Genomic DNA, 22,951 nt, shown 5'->3' with positions numbered 1-22,951 from the left:
GCCTGGGATCGGGCCTTTGTCTACTTGCACCCTCCTGTGTTTTTTACACTCCAGGAGTGCTGCTCCGCCACTACTTTGTATCAATATTTTTATGACTATTTTAATGATAGCTCATACAAGTTCCTTAGGGGGACAAATAAAATAATAGAGAAAAGGCAATAAAGTTTTCACACATAGAAATGAAACCCTTTCAAACTAAAAGTTTATTTCACTCCCCTATTTCTATAAAAAAAAAAAAAAAAGGAAAAATACACATATTTGGAATTGTCGCATATATAATTGTCCAGTCTATTAAAATATAACATTATTGATCCTGCATGGGGAATGGTGTAACGAAAAACTAATCTAAATACCACACACCCGAATTGCAGTTCTTTGGTCACATCATATCTAAAAAATGGCCTAAAACAAACAAACATGGTAGTACGGTAATAGAAACTGCAGAATATGATGTAATGATGTTATAGGGGTTATATACTGTATGGAGCATACTTATTTTCTTAACAAAAGCTACATTTTTTTAAGTAGTAAAATAAAGCTACATTTTTTTAAGTAGTAAAATAAAACAAAACCTATAAGAATTGGGTATCATAATCACATTGACCTTGTGTTCGTCACTAGAGGTAGGGCTACATCAAATCAGTAACAAGGTGGGTATATGGACTTCTCTTCCCACAGTATACAGCCATACCAACCCCCCCCCCCCCCCAAGGAGTTTACTAACTAGCACAGCTCAACAGTGCTAGTTAACTCTTTCCTTGCTTGGCCCATGCACTCATCCCAGCAAAAGGTTACAGTTAAGCAGCAATCTATACAGATCGCTGGTTTACTGTTTGTTAAGTTAAATGGGCACTTTCAGATACTAAAATTATATGTTGTACATCTTGGCCAAACATAAATCTTTCTTATATACTTCATAAGAAAGTGTTATTTCCTTTTTATGGAAATCATGGCTTATAAAATCAAGGCTTTGTCCAAGCTGAAGCACAGGCATGGACAAAGTCCAGTAAGTGAGGGTGAGCTAGCACTCCTCTGTGCTCTTCCCTGTCTGATAGTACACCTCTGTGCTCTCTCCTATCACACAGGAGAGAGTACAGAGGCGTTCTAGCCCACACTCACTTACTGGACTTTGTCCATGCCTGTGCTTCAGCTGGGACAAAGCCATGATTTTATAACCACTCAGCCCAGCAAGGGGTTATAGTAAAGCAGCAATCTATATAGATAGATGGTTTACTGTATACTGTATTTTTGCTGGCCAGGAGATATACAGTGTATACTTCCTGCCCAGCAAGAGCTGTACACGAAGCTGTATAGCTGCGGGCACAGCTCAGCTCCCCTAGTAGCAGGGACAGAGCTTCTTGACACCCCAGGCAGGGCCTACAGGGAACCCCTGCTGGGGCACCCCAATTGGGAATTACTTATTTACATGATTGAACTGGTCCAAATCATTCAGTAAGAAAATGTCCATATTTAGTTCTCTTCATGGGCAGTTATTGTGTTTTCAACTCTGTACATTATTAGAACTTAGCTTCTCTTACTTTTATTTTGACACTAGCTGTTTGACTAAGCCATTGTTTTGTTTTAAGTATTTATTTAAGGTATTTTCAGAAAACCGAAACATCACAATAACACTCCAGAGAGCACCCCGAGAGCTCCCAACTGCATCAGATACAATTCAAACAATACAGAGGTAATTAAAAGCAGGGTAACAATACAACTTCATAAGGGTAAAGTCTCCGTACAAAACAACATCACATTGCAAGAACCGGTGCATTGCCGTAGAATGAGATTTGCCATAGAATGAGATGGTGCACCTCCATCACATCCTATTGGCTCACTCTTGTCACGTGACATATTTAAATGTCACGTATCGATGCGCACAGCAGTGTCAGTTTGGCTATCACAGGGAGAGGATCTCCTCTCCCTGTGATAGCTGAATCTGCACGGAGCTCTCATGGCCTCTGTGGCCCGACAGAAGTTCACACATGTACACAGCTCATACGGCTGCCTCATATTCATTTACTGTTGATCCATAACGCTATCGGGATCCCGATGCCCGATGGCGCTGTCATCAGTGTGCGTCCCCGCGAGCGCCCCACGCCCGCAGCTGTACTCCCCGTCCCCCGTCCCCCGCAGCTGTACTCCCCGTCCCGTTAACGGTCAGGGAGCGGGGAACAGAAAGTAGAGCATCGGGCGCAGGTTACGTTATTTGCGTAGTGCTGCGCATGTGCAGTACTACTTTACCTGCGCCCGATGCTCTACTTTCTGTTCCCCGCTCCCTGAGCGTTAACGGGACGGGGAGTAGAGCTGCGGGGGACGGGGAGTAGAGTTGCGGGCGTGGGGCGCTCGCGGGGACGCACACTGATGACAGCGCCATCGGGATCCCGATAGCGCTGTGGATCAACAGTAAATGTATATGAGCCAGCCGTATGAGCTGCGTACATGTGTGAACTTCTGTCGGGCCACAGAGGCCATGAGAGCTCCATGCAGCTTCAGCTATAACAGGGAGAGGAGATCCTCTCCCTGTGATAGCCAAACTGACACTGCTGTGCGCATCGATGCGTGACGTTTCAATATGTCACGTGGCAAGAGTGAGCCAATAGGATGTGATGGAGGCGGACCATCTCATTCTATGGCAAATCTCATTCTACGGCAATGCACCGGGCCAAACGCGGGCCCCTGGAGCATAACCGCCCAACAATTACAAACACACAAGCACACACCATCCATACATCCCAGAGCAACTGAGGGGATCCAACTCATTCTAGAGGGACCATCGACTCTCCCAAAATCAACCAAGGCATCCAGACCTTATCAAATTTCTTTGGGTATTTGCGACTTATGTATAAAGTCCTATACAGCGAAACATATTTATTAACCAGGTTGAACCAATGAGAAATGGGAGGGGGGCGAGGTATCTTTTCAGGCCATAATCACAACCTTATGGGCACAGAACAGGAGAAACCTGATAAGAATACACCTATGGGAACCCGACTCTAAACCATTGATCAGCCACAACGAACAGACTTCTGGGCTCAACACAAATGGAAACTCAAGATGATCTGCCAGAAATTGCATCACTTCTCTCCAAAAGGGAACAACACAAGAGCAACTCCACACAGCATGCATAAACAACCCTCTATCAATCATACAGCGAAAACATACATCCAAGGGGGAAACACCAACATGAAAAAATGTTTAACAGGAGTATAGTAAAGATGGAGCATAAATCTTGACTGAATAAGCTATCTCAGACACCAACTACTGTGGCATAATATGTCAATATCACCTCTTACCACTGCTCCTCCGAGAGCTCAGGGACATCCTCCACCCACTTCAGATACACCAGGGCAAATGGATCGGGACCCACAGACTGAAGCAAGGCCTAGGTCTGTGTGGTCACTAATATGGAAGGGCAGATGTTATTAACCCTTTGTGATCGTGATGCCAGGGCGTGGTTTACCTAATTCACCAACCAAGGTATAGCCAATGATTCCTGGGCCAAGCACTGGGCAAATAATCACTCTGAACCAAGGTTATGGAACAATGGCTTTTTACTTAGGCAGACAAGGTGATACAGCTCAGTTCAGCACCAGGGAGATGCAGGGTGAACTTCAGGCGGCTTATCGGCTTGCTGGGACTTATAGTTGCTATTGACTTGACTGAGGCAGCCACGCTTGTTAACAGGTGTGACTTAGCTGATTTGCTTAGACTGGACTGGACTTGAATCACCACTGGTTTAGGTCCTACATTGCAGCTTTGACTTTCACTATGGGTACAGGGATTAAGCTGCAGTATCAGCTTGGTTGCAGGACAAGGCCTCAGGCCTCCTTCTGAATCACACAAACTCCTCAGCTCTTTACTCCACTGTACCTCAGCTACAAGAGGGCTAGCTGAACACTGACCTCACTATATAAGGGGGACAATTTAGAGAGATCCCATTGGTCACCAACAAGCCACCTGGTTCACCTTGCCTACCTCCCCTTGACAATAGGGTTACTAAGAACATTATTTATCCCCTGAAGGACTTAGGACGTACCTGTACGTCCTGAGCCCGCTCCCGGTGTTAAAAACGGGGTCACGCCGTGACCCCGCATCACACCGGGTCGGTCCCGGCTGCTAATCATAGCCGGGACCCTGGGCTAACAGCGTACGGCACCGATCGTTGTGCCGTGCGCTGTTAACCCTTCAGACGCGGCGATCAAAGTTGACCGCCGCGTCTGAAAACGAAAGTAAACGCTTCCCGGCAGCTCAGTCGGGCTGATCGGGACATCGCGATAAAATCACGATGTCCTGATCAGCTGGGACGCAGGCGGAGGTCTCCTTACCTGTGGCCTCGGCGTCCGATCGGGGTTTGATTGCTCCAAGCCTGAACTACAGGCTTGAGCAATTGAGCCCCTATCTCGCTGATCCGTGCAGAGCTATGGCTCTGCAGGGATCAGCATAGGAGAGCAGTGTGTGCAGCTATATGGGAGCTATAGCACTGCAAAAAAAAGTGAAAAAAGTTAACAAAGGTAATTTAACCCCTTCCCTAATAAAAGTTCAAATCCCCCCCCTTTTCCCATAAGAAAAAACTGTGTAAATAAAAATAAGAATAAACATATGTGGTATCGCCGCATGCATAAATGACCGAACTATAAAAATATATAATTAATTAAACTGCATGGTCAAAGGCGTACGCGCAAAAAAATTCCAAAGTAACGTATTTTTGGTCGCTTTTTATATCATGAAAAAAATGAATAAAAAGCGATCAGAAAATAAAAAAGTTACAGGGGTCAGAAGATGACAATTTTAAACGTATACATTTCCGTGCATGTAGTTATGATTTTTTCCAGAAGTACGACAAAATCAAACCGATATAAGTAGGGTATCATTTTAATCGTATAGACCTACAGAATAAAGATCAGGTGTCATTTTTACTGAAAAATTTACTGCATAGAAACGGAAGCCCCAAAACTTACAAAATGGCGTTTTTTTCTTCAATTTCGTCGCACAATTATTTTTTTTCCCATTTCACTGTAGATTTTTGGGTAAAATGACTGATGTCACTACAAAGTAGAATTGGTGGCGCAAAAAATAAGCCATCATATGGATTTTTAGGTGCAAAATTGAAAGGTTTATGATTTTTAAAAGGTAAGGAGGAAAAAACAAAAGTGCAAAAACTGAAAACCCCTCAGTCCTTAAGGGGTTAAAGTGACAAATGCCTCGAAAGATTAACCAACACATAACCTGAGATGTCCTTAGGAGGGATGTGGACCTAGGGGAATACTGGAATAGAAGCCACCACACAGGGCGGGCAGGTGTGCAGAATAATACATTCTGTGCTGGGCCACCACAAACTCCCCCTCTAAGTAGCCATCCTGGAGGGTGGATGATATGAAGTGACTGCTGGGGCCACGCAATAACAGGAATAGTAAAAAAAAATAGTTCCTGGGGCATGTGTACGAATGTCCTTCACAGGGCTATAGAAATAGAATTGAGAGTTCATGTGGCGTTTTTGGTCAGAAACGTCCTTACATACTCGATTGGTACAACAGGATTAATGATGGGATGAAAACAGGATGAATATTAACTATGGTAGTAACGTTGTGTTTTTGAAGGGTCTTTTGTACCTTTTTCTTTGTACTAACCCTTAACCCATTAAATATTGACAACGGTAAGCAATGACAATAACAGTGGTAAATATGACACTTGAAACATTTTAGACATTATACTGACTAGACATTTGTGCAGGCTGCCAGAGGCTTTCTACCCAGGTGCCTGTGCTGATGGGGGTCATCGGCTTGTTTTGCTTCTTCTCTCCGAAACAATAGATTAGTAAATATACTGACAATTCAACAATGACATTCCACCTTACGTGCTATTTCAGGTTACCAGGTACTTTCTGTGGCCACTCAGAAATGTTCTGTGCACAGTGGACAGGAAAAAATTCATATTAGTAATATACAGTTTATGGACTGAAGTATATATATATGTATACTGACTATGAAATAGCAGTCCTAGCTTAACACTGTACATCAATTTACTTTCTGTACGCAATATGCAATATATACATTACACTAACTATTATACTTTGATACTTATATCCACTCTCTGACTGTACATGAAATTATGCAGTAAATATATGTCTCTCAAGACTAAAAAAATTCTGACGTTATAGTACACCTTTCACTATTATTATATAGATGGGATTTGTACTACCTCTCTATCTGTACAGAAATTAAGGAGGATATATATTTATCTCTAAGCTATACAATTTTATATCCTCTATTATATACTTTAGTGCTATATACACTAGCTTAGTGCAAATTATGGCAATGAGGTATATATATTTTTTTCAATTCAGGACACCTCCTGCACGACTGCAATAGCTAAAAGGAAACATTGAACACTATAGGCATTTGCATAACTACTTTATGTACAATTTATTAGAGCATTACCCCAGTGAACCACTTCTCATTAATAGTAGGTAGTGCATACATTTGTGCAATAAACAAAAAAAACTTATATTAGTTGACTATATGGGTCATGGTACTTAAGAGTTTGTAGTAAAGGATTACGACCTAAGCTTAAGAATTTTGGTTGCAGGTGTAGTTCTTGGCAAGTCTGCCAGGTACATCACTTAAACGTTGGGAAGAAAACCTGAAAAACAGCAGTGGTACTCCACAAAAACTTTTTTTGTCTCACGACTTGGTAGTAGACAAAAACAACAAATTGAACATGGGACACTCATCCTGGATATTTTCCGTCCCGGTCCCGCCAGTCACCCTTTCTCTGCTGGTACATGTAACAGGGACCACGTGACTGTACCCCTTCCATGGGGCTAACTCTGGTGTTCCATGACACCTTAGAAATATTGGAGTGAGAGATGGTGGGACTGACTGTGACCACCATCTGAACCGCAGCAGCTTGCGCCACTGAGGGACAAATCGTCATTGCCTGTTGGGCCGGCCAAACCTCCTCCTAAGCAGGAGTAGGCCGAGGCACTTTTGTTGGTCCCCGGTGGGTAGGCCAAACCTCCTCAATGCTAGGAGTACGCCTGGGCACATTTGCGGACATCTTCTTGGCTCCAGGAACTCTTCTTCTTTCTTGTCCTTGCCCTTCATCTTGGGGGACAGCAGACCAAAAGGATCAGCACTCCAATCCTCATAGGAAAAGAACACAAAGGGGAACTGTGTTGTATTTTTTGGTCGGGTTACAGCTGCCGCCCATTTCCCTTGTGCACTCTGGACCGGTGTGTATTCTACAATCTCCTCGCTCTCTAGGGAGTGTAGCTGGGTAGGATGATAGTTCATTTTCAATGCTCTTCTGTTCACTAAGATAATGCCACCATGGCGGCAGTCCATCAGCATGCCAAACCCCCTGACTTTATCAAACCTTATCATAGTGACTCTTCGCCTTTCCAGGGGTGGCTCTCCACTTTTCCAGGGGTGGCTCTCGGGGATGAGGGTGGTTCAGCATCTGGATGAAAACGTTTTCTAGTTGCTTAGTGTCTCTGTTCCGCCACGCGCACTTCGTATGGAAGCTATTTTGGGCCATATTCCCTTCTTCTCTGCTCCTTCATCTCAGCCAGTATGGCAGCTGACAGGGCCGCAGTGACTGGGGGATGCTCTTTTCCGAGCAGGGGTAGTAGATACTGGTGCGTGTACCGGATTAGTTACAGCTCATTGCCAAATACCCACTCTGGGAGTGGGGGGTGACTGGGGGCATGCTGTGGGCTTCTGGACCTGGAGGGCAGGCTCAGGCTGGAGCTGGATGAGGGAGTGGAAAAAGCAGCCTCAGCCGGGGCACTCACTCCAGATTCCTTGGTGTAGATCTCCGCCCAGGTCCGATGGTGTGGTGAGAGCCTCACCGGCGGCGCTCCACAGGATGATGCAGGCATTCTGCCCTCAAGACTTGCTGGTCACTGCTCGTCATCCTCTGGCAGCAAGACCTTCAGGCAAGCTTCTTCTCCTTCCAGCGACAGCTTCTGCAGCCGGTCTGCAAGCTCCTGGAAGATTTGAGATGCGGCCACTGCTACTTTCCAGGTGCTAGGCGCCATCTTGGGACTCTCAGACCTCATGTGATATAGTGCCTCCGCCATCTTGTTCTTAGGCCCAATCAATAGGTAGCTTTACGTTATAATTTTCCTTTGCCGTTCCCCGCAGGAGAGCTGTAAGGGGTTTCGCAATTTGGGCAAAGTGTGGGATAAAACGGCGGGAGTAGCAGACAAATCCCAGGAAGCTCCTGACATCTTTCACGGTGCGAGGTGTAGGCCAGTTCTTGACAGCATTCACCTTTTCAGGGTTTGGCTGAACTCCCTCTGTGCTTACTACATGGCCCAGATAATGGACTTGGGGTTTGAGCAAGTGACACTTTGACGGCTTGATCTTTAGCCCGTGCTTGATCAGGACTTGAAAGACGTCTGACAGATGACTGAGGTGTTCCTGGTAAGACTTGGAATACACAATGACATCGTCCAGATACAATGAGACACTTCGGAAGTTCAGATGTCCCAGGCACCTTTCCATCAGAAGCTGGAATGTATCAGGGGCATTGCACAGCCCAAACGGCATACTTTTGAACTCATGAGTGTCACGAAGGTGGTCTTCTCCTCTGTGGCCATGGGCACTTGCCAGTACCCGCTGGTTAAGTCCAGGGTGGAGAAGTAAGCAGCAGACCCAAGTAAGTGACTCCTCAATTCTGTTTGCAGTCTAGGCATGCTGGGAGTTGTAGTTTTGCAAGTTTTTCTCATGAGCGAATATATAAAAAATAAATTCACAAGATACAACTACAAAAGTAATGCGAAAATACTTACACTGATGATGATTCTTTCTTCCTTCCTCGCAAATTGGCTGCGAACCATGTTGATAGATGATACTTGTATGACTTGTACTTCTACTACCTTTATCAAGTTACACTGGTATACTTGCTATAAAGTTCATAAATTTTCACATATGTGAATTTTCGCATAGGCGAATTTTCGCCTATGCGAAAAAAACACCAATATTACGAATATGCAAATTTAGAGAATATATGACGAATATTCGTCCATATATTTGCGAAATATCGCGATTTCGAATATGGCCTATGCCGCTCAACACTACTCTATAGGTGCACCTTCTACAACAACCGTTAAAAGGGGGCAGGAGGCGACATAAAGTGAGAGTCCTGACTTAGGGTTGGACCTGATGACTTTTCTCCTGAGGGCCGGCTCTCTACCTCAGGGTGAATCAGTTTAAATCCCAGCACTACATTTTCCAATGGCCGGGCTTATTACAGTAAGTGCAAAAGGGTCTCTGAGTCCCAGAATACCTATTGGGTAGAGGATTACACTAGCTGGAATTGCGGGGAACAGGAACAGGAGGAGGTTTCCTAGGTAAGGACGGTTCATGGACAAGTGGAGCAGGCTGGGTGGCAAGCTTCTTAACAGCCTTAGTCAGTTGTTCAATGTCTTGCCTAACATTCTGTAGAGCTGGGATTGTGGTGACTGGCAGGGTAGGTTGCATTGGGGCGGGGACAGGGGACGGTGAGGGTGTGGGCCTGGTCGTTGCCCCTATTGGTTCCTGAACAGGTGCAGGGGGAGTACAAACATCTTCAAACTCAGTCCCGGACTCAATTACTTGTATAGCCAGTCTCTTAAAAGCAGGAAATTACATGTTGGGGTTTTGGACTGCTAACATTCTGAGCTGGGCCTTGTCCCACTTATTGTGAGCCCAATCAATAAATCAGTGCATTAACACTTTGTTGCCCACTGCATGGGATTTATACCATCTAATCTCTGGACAGTCTCTAGGGCATTCTGTAGGGCTACAGCATACGCTCTCAGAGTCTCACGTGGCTTTTGTCGCCTTTCATATAGCCGGAGAAGTACCTCTGATGGAGAATGTGACTCAAATACCTGGTACAGTCCTTTAAAAATCTGCTCCACCGTTGCCTTCTCAGACACTGGTCATGTGCGGACTTCCTCTAATGCCGATCCCCAGGGCTGCCATCAGGGGGTGCAACCCATACATCTGTATGGGGCCCGGAGCTTCAGGGGGCCCGGACGTCCCTGTGACTGCCACTCACTGATCACTGGCTGCCGCCAGGACTATGACCAGGCCTCATAGTCCGGGGGTCCCGCATGCACATTTAAACTATTAAATTACCTACTTTTAGGCTGCGGGCCCCTTAAGAATCTTGGCAGGGCCAGACAGGCCAGGGGCTGATGGGAGTAGAGATGTCACGTGCTCCGCGCAGGCACGCGCGTCTACTCCAATCACCTGACCTGTCCCTTCCTACATCCCTGCGCGATCTCCTGCATCCTCCCAGTGCAGTGACAGGAGCAGCAGCAGCCTCACGCTGTTGCACTGATCCACGGCAGGGTAGGTGAACTGGCGCGGGAGGCATGGGGTGGGGGGTTAGTTTGTTAGTTTGGAGACTACAATGGTGATAAGAGGTGCGGGTGGGGGGGAGGCGGTGTGTGTATGGTGGTGATAAGAGGTGCAGGGGAGGGGTGTTATGGGGGTGATAAGTAATGTGGGGGGGTTATGGAGGTGGTGAGAGGTGTAGGGGGTTATGGTGGTGATAGGAGGTGCAAGGGGGTCATGGGAGTGATAAGAGGTGCAGGGGGGTTATGGGGGTGATGACAGGTGCAGGGGGGGTTATGGGGGTAATAAGAGGTGCAGGGGGGTGTTATGGGGGTGATGAGAGGTGCCGGGGGGGGGGGGTGATGAGAGGTGCAGGGGGGATTAAGGGGTTGATAAGAGGTGCGGGGGGGTTATGGGGGTGATAAGAGGTGCAGGGGGGTTATGGGGGTGATGAGGAGAGGTGCAGGGGGTGGTGATGAGAGTTGCAGGGGGGTTATGGGGGTGATAAGAGGTGCAGGGGGGTCATGGAGGTGATGAAAGGTGCAGGGGAGTTATGGGGATGATGAGAGGGTGCAGGGGGGATTATGGGGACGATAAGAGGTGTGAGGGGGTTATGGGGGTGATGAGGAGAAGTGCAGGGGTGGTGATAAGAGGTGCAGGGGGTTATGGGGGTGATGAGAGGTGCAGGGGGATTATGGGGGTGATAAGAGGTGCAGGGGTGTTATGGAGGTGATGAGGTGCAGGGGGGGTTATGGGGATGATGAGGAGAGGTGCGGGGGGGTTATAGTAGTGATGAGGAGAGGTGCGGGGGGAGTTATAGTAGTGATGAGGAGAGGTGCGGGGGGGGGGGGTTATGGGGGTGATGGGGACACATGATAAGAGGGGGTCTATATGTATATATGATGTGTATGCATGTGTGGTAGTATTCTATTCAGTGGTACAGTGTGTGGCAGGATTATATTCAGTGGATATAGTGTGTGGCAGTATTATATTCAGGGTACAGTGTGTGGCAGGATTATATTCAGAGGGTACAGTGTGTGGCAGGATTATATTCAGGGTACAGTGTGTGGCAGGATTATATTCAGTGGATACAATGTGTAGTAGTATTATATTCAGGGGTACAGTGTGTGGCAGTATTATATTCAGGGTACAGTGTGTGGCAGGATTATATTCAGAGGGTACGGTGTGTGGCAGTATTATATTCTGGGTACAGTGTGTGGCAGGATTATATTCAGTGGATACAGTGTGTGGCAGTATTCAGAGGGTACAGTGTGTGGCAGTATTATATTCAGGGTACAGTGTGTGGCAGGATTTTATTTAGTGGGTACAATGTGTGGCAGCATTATATTTAGTGGGTACAGTGTGTGGCAGGATTATATTTCGTGGGTACAGTGTATAGCAGTATTATACTCAGGGTACAGTGTGGGGCAGTATTTTATTTAGGGTACATTTTCTGGTAAGGTTATAATGATTACTGTCTTCATGCAGAGGATGAGGATCTTCTGATAAAGTGAGGAGCCAATGATGTCTGGATGTCAGACTCTGCAGAGAAGATGGAGCTGGAGGAAGACCTGGTCTCTGGACCAGATGAAGAAGAAAAGATAACAGAGAAGATATCACTCAAGTCAGAAGACTTCACTCAGGTCACTGATATCATTGTGTATTCTCCTGACTGTCCCATCAGAGCTGTAGTCACTTGTACGTTCTGCAGTGATGATGGGTAAAACTGTGTCCAATCTGTGTCTCTGTGTCCAAGCTGTTTCAAAACTACAACTCCCATTGCCAGAGGCTCTCCAGACATGATGGGAGTTATAGCTTTCCAACAGCTGGAGAACCACTTCAACTGAGGTGATCGGTGAGGGTCTCAGCAGTCGGACCCGCACCAAAAGGGGGAGGGGTAGGGAGCCCCAAGGTAATCTTTTGCATCGGGGCCCTGTGGTTTCTAGCTACACCAATGGGGGCAACTATTAACAGAGGGGCCTACCACAACTATGGGGGCAACTATTAACAGAGGGGCCTACCCAAACTATATAGTGCCCCCTATATAGTTTGGGTAGGCCCCTCTGTTAATAGTTGCTTCCATGTAGTTTGAGTAGGCCCCTCTGTTAAAGGAGTAGTCTGGTGAAAAATAATTTATACTTAGGGGATAAGTTATAGATCGCAGGGGGGTCCAAGTGCTGGGACCCCCCCCCCCCCCCACGATCTCCTGCACGGGGCCCCGGCAGTTTGCTGGAAGCTGACGTCTGTATCCGCGGAAGCCGCGGCCGGCACACCCCCTCCATGTATCTCTATGGGGTGCATGGAGGGGGCATGTCGGCCAGCACTCTGGGGGGTTAATGATGGGTAGGGGGGGTAATAATGAGCAGGGGGTAATAATGAGCAGGGGGGAATGATGAGCAAGGGGGGGAATGATGAGCAGGGGGGAGAATGATGAGCAGGGGGGATGATGAGCAGGGGGGTAATGATGAGCAGGGGGGGGTAGTGATGATCAGGGGGGGAAAGATGAGCAGGGGGGGTAATGATGAGCAGGGGGTGGGTAATGATGAGCAGGGGGGTAATGATGAGCAGGGGGAGAATGATGAGCAGGGGAGGGGAGTGGAGGGAGAATGATGAGCAGGGGGGGTAATGATGAGCAGGGGGGTAATGATGAGCAGGGGGGGTAATGATGAGCAGGGGGGATAATGAGCAGGGGGGTAATGATGAGAGGGGGGGATAATGATGAGCGGGGGGAGAATGAGGAGCAGGGGGGTAATAATGAGCAGGGGGGTAATAATGAGCAGGGGTGGTAATGATGAGCAGGGGGGGTAATAATGAGCAGGGGGGGTAATGATGAGCAGGGGGGAGAATGATGAGCGGGGGGGGGGGGTAATAATGAGCAGGGGGGTAATGATGAGCAGGGGGGAGAATGATGAGCCGGGGGGGAGAATGAGGAGCAGGGGGGAGAATGATGAGCAGGGGGTAATGATGAGCAGGGGGGAATGATGAGCAGGGGGGGGGAATGATGAGAAGGGGGGAGAATGATGAGCAGGGGGGGGTAATGATGAGCAGGGGGGGTAATAATGAGCAGGGGGTAATGATGAGCAGGGGGGCTTAATGATGAGCAGGGGGGTTAATGATGAGCAGGGGGGGGTAATGATGAGCAGGGGGGTTAATGACGAGCAGGGGGTGAATGATGAGCGGGGGGGGGGGGGGTAATAATGAGCAAGGGGAGTATTGATGAGCAGGGGGGAGTAATGATGAGCAGGGGGGTAATAATGAGCGGGGAGGGTAATAATGAGCAGGGGGGTAATAATGAGCAGGGGGGAGTAATATTGAGCAGGGGGGAATGATGAGCAGGGAGGGTAATGATAAGCAGGGGGGGGAATGATGAGCAGGGGGGGTAATGATGAGCAGGGGGGGTAATGATGAGCAGGGGGGTAATGATGAGCAGGGGGGAGAATGATGAGCAGGGGGGAGCGGGGGGGGGGGGGAGAATGATGAGCAGGGGGGGTAAAAATGAGCAGGGGGGTAATGTTGAGCAGGGGGGGGATGATGAGCAGGGGGGGTATGATGAGAGGGGGGGGGGTAATGATGAGCAGGGGGAGAATGATTCAGCAGGACATCCCTGTGTCCTGAAAGATCTTTTCGCGGCACAAGGATGTCCCGGTTACCTTTCTGTGGCACTGCAATAACTTTAAAAACGCAGGGAGGTAGCGCACGCAGGGACATCACTGACGTCCCGTGCGTGCGCCCCATAGGAGCAGAGCAACGAGGATGCACGCATGGTAAGTTACCTACACGTCATCTTCAGTGCTCCGACCACTGCTCCTCCGGTCCCGGAACCTGCTGCTATGGCCCCTAAGTCATTGCAGTAGATCATGACCCCGGACCAGAGGAGCGGTGGTCGGAGAACTGAAGTGGGGCAGTAAACAGACATACAGTTCTGAAGCCATACACTGTATATGACTAGAGGTTGTAAGTCTGTGGGGGACACTGCCAACGTAATGTGGGGGGACTACAACCTAATGCGGGGGAACTGCAACCTACTGTGGGGGAACTACAACCTAATGTGGGGGAACTACAACCTAATGTGGGGGAACTGGGGGTGGGGTTGGTGGAGAAAAGTGTAATGGAGAAGGACCAGGAGGGCATGGGGGGCTGAAGTGAGGTTGTTTGGGGTGGGGGGGTGGGGTGGGGGGTGAGGTAAGGTAAGTGTGGGTTTGGTAAAGGGGGCAGAGGAGTGTGAAGGGGACTTAGGGGGGGGGGGGGTAGGGGGCTCAGAAAAGTAGAATAGTGGAGAAGGACCAGGAGTCTTGAAGGGGGGGACTTAAAGGGGTACTCCACCCCTAGACATCCTATCCCCTATCCTTTGGATAGAGGATAAGATGTCTAGGGGTGGAGTACCCCTTTAAGGACCAGGGGAGGACTAAGGCTAAGTTTGCAGAGAAGGCAAAAGCACAAGAAAAAAATGCCAAAAAATTACCATAACACAGGAAAAAGCAGTAGCAGTTTTTCTGTGTTTTTGCAGGTAAAAAAAGGGGGAAACCTAGCCTTAGGGGTCTCTGGGAACAGGAGTCTGGAGCAGGACTTAGGGGTCTGGGGGGCAGAGGGGTCTGGGGGAATTAGGGCTCGTCCACACTACAAACTTCCGCCAGCAGAATTTTGCTTGTTTTCAATGGGATGCTGCTGCTCTGTGCTCACTACGGAAGACACAGTGTGTGGTAGTAATATTTTTAGAAGGCATGATGTTTGGCAGCATAATATACAGGGTACACAGGGTTTGGCAGTATTATATTTAGGAAGCACAGTCTCTTGTAGGGTTATAATGATTGTTGTCTTTATACAGAGGATGAGGATTGGCTGACAGAGTGAGGAACCAATGATGTCCAGGCATCAAACTTTACAGAGGAAGATGGAGCTGGAAGAAGACCTGGCGTCTGGACCAGATGAAGAAGAAAAGGAAAGACAACAGAGAAGATGTCTCCTGTGAGTCATTTTACCTTTGTGTATTCTCCTGACTGTTCCATTAGACCTCTCGTCACTTCTAAGTTTTGCAGTAATAATGGATGAATCTGTACCCCAATTTGAGGCTCCAGCTGTTACAAAACTACAACTCCTATAATGCCTGAAGCTCTCCAGACATAATGGGTGTTGTAGCTTTGCAACAGCTGGAAAGAGTGACTTGAACTGAAGTGATTTTAGACCATGCAGCCATTTTATTTTAACGGGGGCCTGACTCCTGTGACACCCACCCAAAAAAAAAAAAGGGGGACATAGTCTGAAATACCCAGGCCTATTTTTGGTCTCAGTCTGTTCCTTACTTGACAGGCCCGCAACAGGTCTCAGTGTAAGGGAAGGGGGACTATCTGGGGGGGGGGGGGGGGTGCTCCGTCTTCCAGGCAGTCTCAATCTGGCCCTGATAATGAAAAGAGTTAAAGACAAACGGCCTCTGGATGCTCTATTTTAAATACCTCAGGGTAAAGGGGTCTCAATTGTAGGTAGGAAGGACAGGATTCCCCATGGAGGAGCGCTGGTGCCAGGTTGATTGGTGGGGCTGGGTTCAGACATCTTGTAGTCAATAGGGTGCACTATCGCTTTAAGGAAGATGAGGTGCATTTCCCTTTAAGAAACCTGAAGAGGTGCTGCAGTGGCTTCAGTTGGACGATGGGGGTAATAACAGTAGACACCCCCCCTCTGTTTTGCAGTTATCTGGCAGCAAAAGGCTATATAACAGTGACTGTGGACAACACAGGAACAATAGCAGCAGAACCGGAGTGCCAGTAACTTTATAGAACACTGTACTGAAGACTTGAAGGACTTCTGGAGTTGCAATGTTACGCTGCAGCAAGGGGGATAGATGCGATACTCTTTAAGATGGCTGTGCCCAGGAAACTTTCTGTTTGGATCCGGGCAGAAAAATTTTGCCCTGTGCACACAGGGTAATCCTTTTAGTTCCTCCTTCCTGGGCTTAAGAGGCGTCACCGCTGGGGATGCTGCGCTGGGGCCGCTGCGGCCGCTCGCATGCACCGGAGTTGCTGGACCCAGTTAACCCCTTCCAGGTAGGACAGCACTTTTACCAACAGTCTCTGTATGGACTTTCCACAGAACAGACACAGACTTGCGGACACAATAGCGAGAATAAACTTTTCTTCTCCCCCTCTTTTCACAAGTGGCTTTCAACATTAGCGTTTTATACATTGACAATCCCGTACAGATTTTGGTTCAATTTCTGTCGTGGTTTCTTTGCAATACTAAAGACAGTTCAGACTGGGAGGGGGGGTGTATTTTTGTATGAGGCACACACCCATATCCTGTTTGTGATGCCAAAAGTTGTGGTGACAGGTATGGAAGGGCAGATGTTATTAACCTTTTGTGATCGTGATGCCAGGGCATGGTTTACCTAATTCACTACCGGAGGCATAGCTGATGGTTCCTGGACCGGTGCAGAGCAAATAATCACCCTGACGAAAGGTTATGGAACAATGGCTTCTTACTTAGGCAGACAAGGTGTTACAGTCTATACAGCACAGTTTAGCACCAAAGAGATGCAGGGTGAACTTCAGGAGGCTTATCGGCTTGCTGGAACTTATAGTTGTAATTGACTTGACTGAGGCAGCCACGCTTGTTAACAAACTTTACTTGATTGACTTGCTTGGACTGGCCTAGAATCCCCACTGATTTAGGTCCTACCTTGCAGCTTTGACTTTCACTACAGGTGCAGGGATTAACTTGCAGTAGCAGAGTGTTTGCAGGACTAGGCCTCAGGCCTCCTTCTAGATCACACAGACAAACTCTTCAGCTCTTCACTCCACTGTACTTCAGCTACAAGAGGGCTTGCTGAACCCTGACCTCACTATACAAGGGGAACAGTTTAGAGAGGTCTCATTGGTCACCAACAAGCCACCTGCTACACATTGCATACCTCCCCTTGACCATAGGGTTACTAAGAACATTATTTAAAGTGACAAATGCCTTGAAAGATTAACCAAAATATAACCTGAGATGTTAGAGTCCTTAGGAGGGATGTGGACCCAGGGGAACACTGGAATAGAAGCCACCACACAGGATGATCAGGTGTACACCATAACAGATTCTGTACTAGGCCACCACACCTGGGTCAGAGGCTTGGAGAGGTCGGTGGCACCCAGAAGCAACTCCACTTTGTTTCTTTTTGTGTGTAAATTGTCACACATTTTTGTGCAATGGATGGTGTGGAATGGTAAGCTTTTCATAGTGGTCGTTAGAGATGAGCAAAGTTACAGTGATTCGATTCGTCATGAACCTCGCGGCTCGGCGTTTGCTAACTTTAGCCTGCATAAATTAGTTCAGCTTTCAGGTGCTCTGGTGGGCTGGAAAAGGTGGATACAGTATCCACCTTTTTCAGCCCACTGGAGAACCTGAAAGCTGAACTAATTTATGCAGCCTGAAGTCAGCAACTGCCGAGCCGAAAAGTTTGTGACAAATTGAATTACTGTAACTTTGCTCATCTCTAGTGGTCGTGATTTCTTAACTGCAACTTTTTAAAATTGTCACAAAAATTTTGTGCAAACATTCATGTCAGCCTAGACCACACTTATGAACTTGTCAACATCTAGGTTACTTTGCTAGTTATGAATAATGTGCACCTCTTTGATAAATATGAAGAAAGTAACACGTCTAGGTAAATGGGATCAAAAAGAACGTGATTTACACACATAATAATAACTTCCCCCCTTGGCTATTTTTTTGCTCTTTTTTGCTCCACTTTTACTTTATTCTCAATTAATATTCCTGCTGGCAGGGCTGTATTTATGACATGGTACTTGTTGGCCAGTACTTGGGGGGCATAAAGTTTTTTTTTACAGTGCAGACTATAGTAGGGACTGCTCAAGCCTGTTATAGCCGCCCACCAGTCCCACTCTGTATTTAGTTCATGTGATCTGTTTACACCATACTGACTGCTATGTTGGCCACCATTACTTGACAAAATGCAGAGTGGGACCACTGGACAGATCCATCACTCTTCAGCAGCTTTGAGAGCACTGAGTAACAAGGAGCTTACTTTAGGCTGCTGTGTGATGTAGCTGACAGCAAACTGCATTTAGTTTAGTAACCACAGTTTTGATGTCCTGCTCAATGAGATGACACTGGATTACATTGATCTGCTGAGCCATACTGCTGGGCTATGCTTTGAAAGGTGTATTCTGCCTGGGGATCCCGTTGCTCTCAGAGCCTTCTGCTTGTCCCCACCTTGCCCTCTCCTGGCCATGATTTTCAGAGGAGAAAATGACATATTACAACTGCAGTAGGGAGAGTGATGGACTGTTTCCTCTTCCCAGCCAGGTAACCACTCACCAACTTCTTTGCACACCCACTTTGCACCATCACCTGTCAGTTTATTATCCTTCATTTTCACATTAATCTACCCAAACCTTTAGTATGACTCATCCCAGAGCCAGGGCCATGTGGTCAAGTCACCATTTTGGACACCCACACTCGGCTCCTAAATCCTCAACACCCCCTGGTCAGTGACCTTCTCTTGTAGTCTGGGAGTCCCTGTACTCTGTTTTCTGAATACTGAGTTAATATGACAGGTCTGGGGTCTGAATTTAGGGGTTTCACTAGGGTATAAATTCATTTTAGAGTTTTGGGAGGATCTGTATCTGGGATCTGAATTTTGTGTGCTTGTATGGCCAGTAGAACACTGATGTACTGTGTTCCTTCGGATAGAACATGTTTTGCATTCTCAAATATGTCACCATTTGCAGTGTTTTTTTTATCATGGCATTCACCGTGTAGGATAACTAATGTAATATTTTGAAACAACACAATAGGCACTAGCAGGGTGAGGCTAAAAGGCCACCCAGCTTCCTCTCTTACCAAGCAGCTCTGTTCCCTGATAATCTCCTGGTCCCTGTCATGCAGCTCTGCATTGGGGCCAGCTGCTACATATTGATGTTTGTTAGTGCAGCAGAAGTCACATTCTTTTTATAACTATATGAGAGACATTTTATGGATATGACTTCTGCTCCAAACACAAACCTCAATGTAAAGGAGCTGGCCACAATGCATTTCATGCCCCTCGTGGCCAATCATTTAAACAAAATACAGCTCACACAGAACATTTTAGTGGCTGTGCAAGCAAAAGTTTTACATTTTTATAAAGAATATACAGAAGAATGGTGCCATAAGACTTAACTTTTAATGAATCACAGGGTCAAAATCCAGCCAAAATAAAAAAAAGTGACTGAAACAGCTCAATCAACAAATCGAAAAAAATATTATAAAAATTATTATAAGTGCATCCTGCCATCTAGATATTATCACAACACTAGATAGCATGATATTAGTAACACATATCAAATCTCTTGATCAGAAAACACCTTATTCATAGAACATTTCAATAAAATAATGGCAATCAAAAAAGACCCCATACATATCACCCAACACATTTCTGTTACGGCCCAAATGGCTAGGCAGGCCAAACGTCTTCAGGGGTTAATGAAGCGTAAAGGGTATAGGACTATGATTAATACAGTTTGATCAAGGACAATAAGCAGCCAGCGGTTAAGATAAGAGGTAAGTCATAATATTAGCACACCCAACAGATATATTGATCTGTACAAAATCAGTTCCAGAAATGTGTAACAGACTTCTCCTCCTGATAATATGACACAGTTCCCCACTGGAAGGTATCGCATAACACAGGCTGACCTAAAGTATAAAAGACAGATATAGCAAATAGTCATTGAACAAGTAAATGGCACTTACCCCCTCCTGAAGCAGTACATGAGAGCAAAAATACTCACAGTAGAGAAACAATGGCCTATAAACTGCTGCCTAAACAAAAGGACCAGGATACACATTAAAGGTGATGCTACCACTGCCAATTGCTAACACTGACACACACGCCAAGATACACATAATAAACTACTTTAAAAAAGCCAGAAAGAGAGAGGATGCCAGCAGGACATGTGACAAAAGCACAGATGAAAAGGACTCTGGGTAGCTTGTTGCTAACCATAAGGGGAGAGGAGGAACAGGTAAATGGGACCTATGGGCCTAACTCTGCCCTGGGTATCCCTAATTACAAACCCTATGCCTAAACAGAATGGACGCCCTAATAAGGGCGGTACCGGAAGTCAGGAACCTCCTATAACTCCCTAATAATCCCTAGCATAAGGGTGGAGCTAGAAATGCGGTCAGCTACGACTGTCCCTAACTACCTAGCAAGCCACCCAAAGGGAGAGGGGGGGATGAATCTCAGTCACAAAGACCTATATACATAATTATTAAGATAACAAGGGGAAGCTAGAAATTCTGTGACAAAAGATAAGAGAAATATGTGTAAAGAACTAAGTGAATTATAGGAAAGGAGCAAATGAAAGCTGTTTGTTTAGGCCAATGGGGGACATGGTCTGTAGTTTGAATATCCAATGACTTTCTTGTTGTAATAACACTCTATCCAGGCCCTCTCCCCTGGAGAAGGTTTTATCTGCTTTAGTCACACAAAGAATAGTGCCCTTAGGTCCCCCTGATGTTCCGTATTCACATGTCTGGAAATGGGAGTGTCTCTATTGTGCCTGATATCACCCAAATGCCCCAAGACCCTACGCCTAAACTCTCGTAGGGTCTTGCCCACATAGTTAATGCCACATATACATGTAGCCACATACACTATACCATTGGAACTACAATTAATAAAATCATATCTAATACCTGTCTTGGCATCCACATAATACTTGGTTCTCCTCACATTTACACACACCTTACAATGGCCCCAGCGATAACAGCCCAGAGTGGAATGTGTATGCAGCCATGTTCTATTATGTTGGACTGTGAGGTGGGAATGTGTTAAGGCATCCGCCAAATGTCTTCCTCTTCGGAATCTTCCATGTGTTACTTAACATTTTTAGAATTAAGACCTGTGGGGAAAATTTAAGAATAAAATTTTTTTTTTCAAAGGTGTCCATAGCCTTTAAAGAGTACCTGCCATCATCCAAATCAGCTCATTTTCTGCCTCTGCTAGCTTCCCCTTTGCATTCCTATTCCTTTGCTGTATTTTCTTTGTAATTTTGATGAGTATTCCCCCTGTTACAGCCATTGTGTTCTTGCTCACAGACTGTGAGCACTATCCAGCAGGAGGGGGCGTTTTCCGGCAGGCGTGACGTAATCTGAAGCCTGTCAGGTAAGACTTCCACCCTTCCCTGTTCTATGCTGCGCTCGGGCTCAGGAGCACGCATAGAACAGGGAGCCAATCATGGCAGACAGGCTGTAATTCCCTTCCTCTCTGTTATGCACAGCGCGAGGCATACAGAGATAAGGGAGATCGGAGCTGTCCTGCCTGCTGTGCACAGCTCTGAATAAACAGACCATCAGTAAGATGGTAAGTCTAAGAAACCTAAAAGTGATCTAATTATATTATGAAAACATAAATAAAAAATCTGTAAGATAGCAGGGAGCAAGAGCTGTGCATGGCCCACCCACACTTCCACATTTGATGAATGCAGCAGGTTTCGCCTACTGAGGAAGGGGTCGTTCTTAGCACCCTGAAACGCGTTTAGGCTGATACCTAATCTGAACAGAGCACGATTCATATGCACTACCGAGACTGAAGCCGGCCCGGAACTTTGTGTACCACCTGCTGCATTCATCAAATATCCTCTCCCACTGAGTGCATTACCAACTTGCTGCCTGCAATACCAGAACCCAGCTACGATCTCTCCAGCGAGGGTCCGACACACATCTAGGTATTTGCCGATACAACGGACCGCTCTCTTCTGCCGGAGCCCTTTGTCCATCTAGGCTCTCACGCCGGGATTGCTGCAGCTAATATAGAATTCCATCCATCGGCCCGTCGCAGTACGGGACCAGCAGCCAGGGTGAGATTGAACTTTGCATTTGTTTAAAAACTGTGGGCAGCATTTTCTACATCTGTACATCAAGTGATTTTGCCTTTTTTATTACAAGTGCCGGACTATCAGCCTTTTTCCATCACAAGTGTCGGACTAATAGTCAACTCCGGATTATTACTATATGCCTTTGAAAAATTGCATTTACTTTTAATATCTACAGAATATCCTATATTAGGTGGTTGCTATACATAAATTTTCTAATTCTGTCATTAGGGCCCAATGACAGTTTAAGATAACATTGACATTGCTCTGATATTTTTAACCATTTAGGTTTTTTATTGATTTAATACTGTTTTAATAAAATCTGCATTTTTTTCAAAACTATCTGTCTCAAACAATTATTCTATGTGTACCCTAGGGTGGTATTCTTGAGGTGTGGTTAATTTTTGTTCAAGATGGTATTAAGCCCTGGGACAAGATGTTATCAACACCTAGTGTTCGTGACGCCAGTATGTGGTTGTATGGTGTAGGGTACCGCTGACAACCAGCCCAAAACGGCATATAGTAAATGAGAGTCCAAAGCAGGGTTTTGAGGTAACTGTAACTTTAGTGAAGTGGGCAGTATAACAGTCTGTACAAATAGCCAACTTCCACAGAGGTGGCCAGGACACAGGGAACCTCTCAGGCTTGCTTGGACTTGTAGTTGCTATAATAATGATGCAGGCCATTGTACTACTGTTATGACTTTGGTAGGGAAAGTAGAGACTTGACTTGTACCCACAGATTTGATGTGGCTGCAGACTTATA

The sequence above is a fragment of the Hyla sarda genome, chromosome 7 (assembly GCF_029499605.1).
Source record: "Hyla sarda isolate aHylSar1 chromosome 7, aHylSar1.hap1, whole genome shotgun sequence".
Classification (NCBI taxonomy): domain Eukaryota; kingdom Metazoa; phylum Chordata; class Amphibia; order Anura; family Hylidae; genus Hyla; species Hyla sarda.
This window is presented reverse-complemented; position numbering follows the sequence as displayed.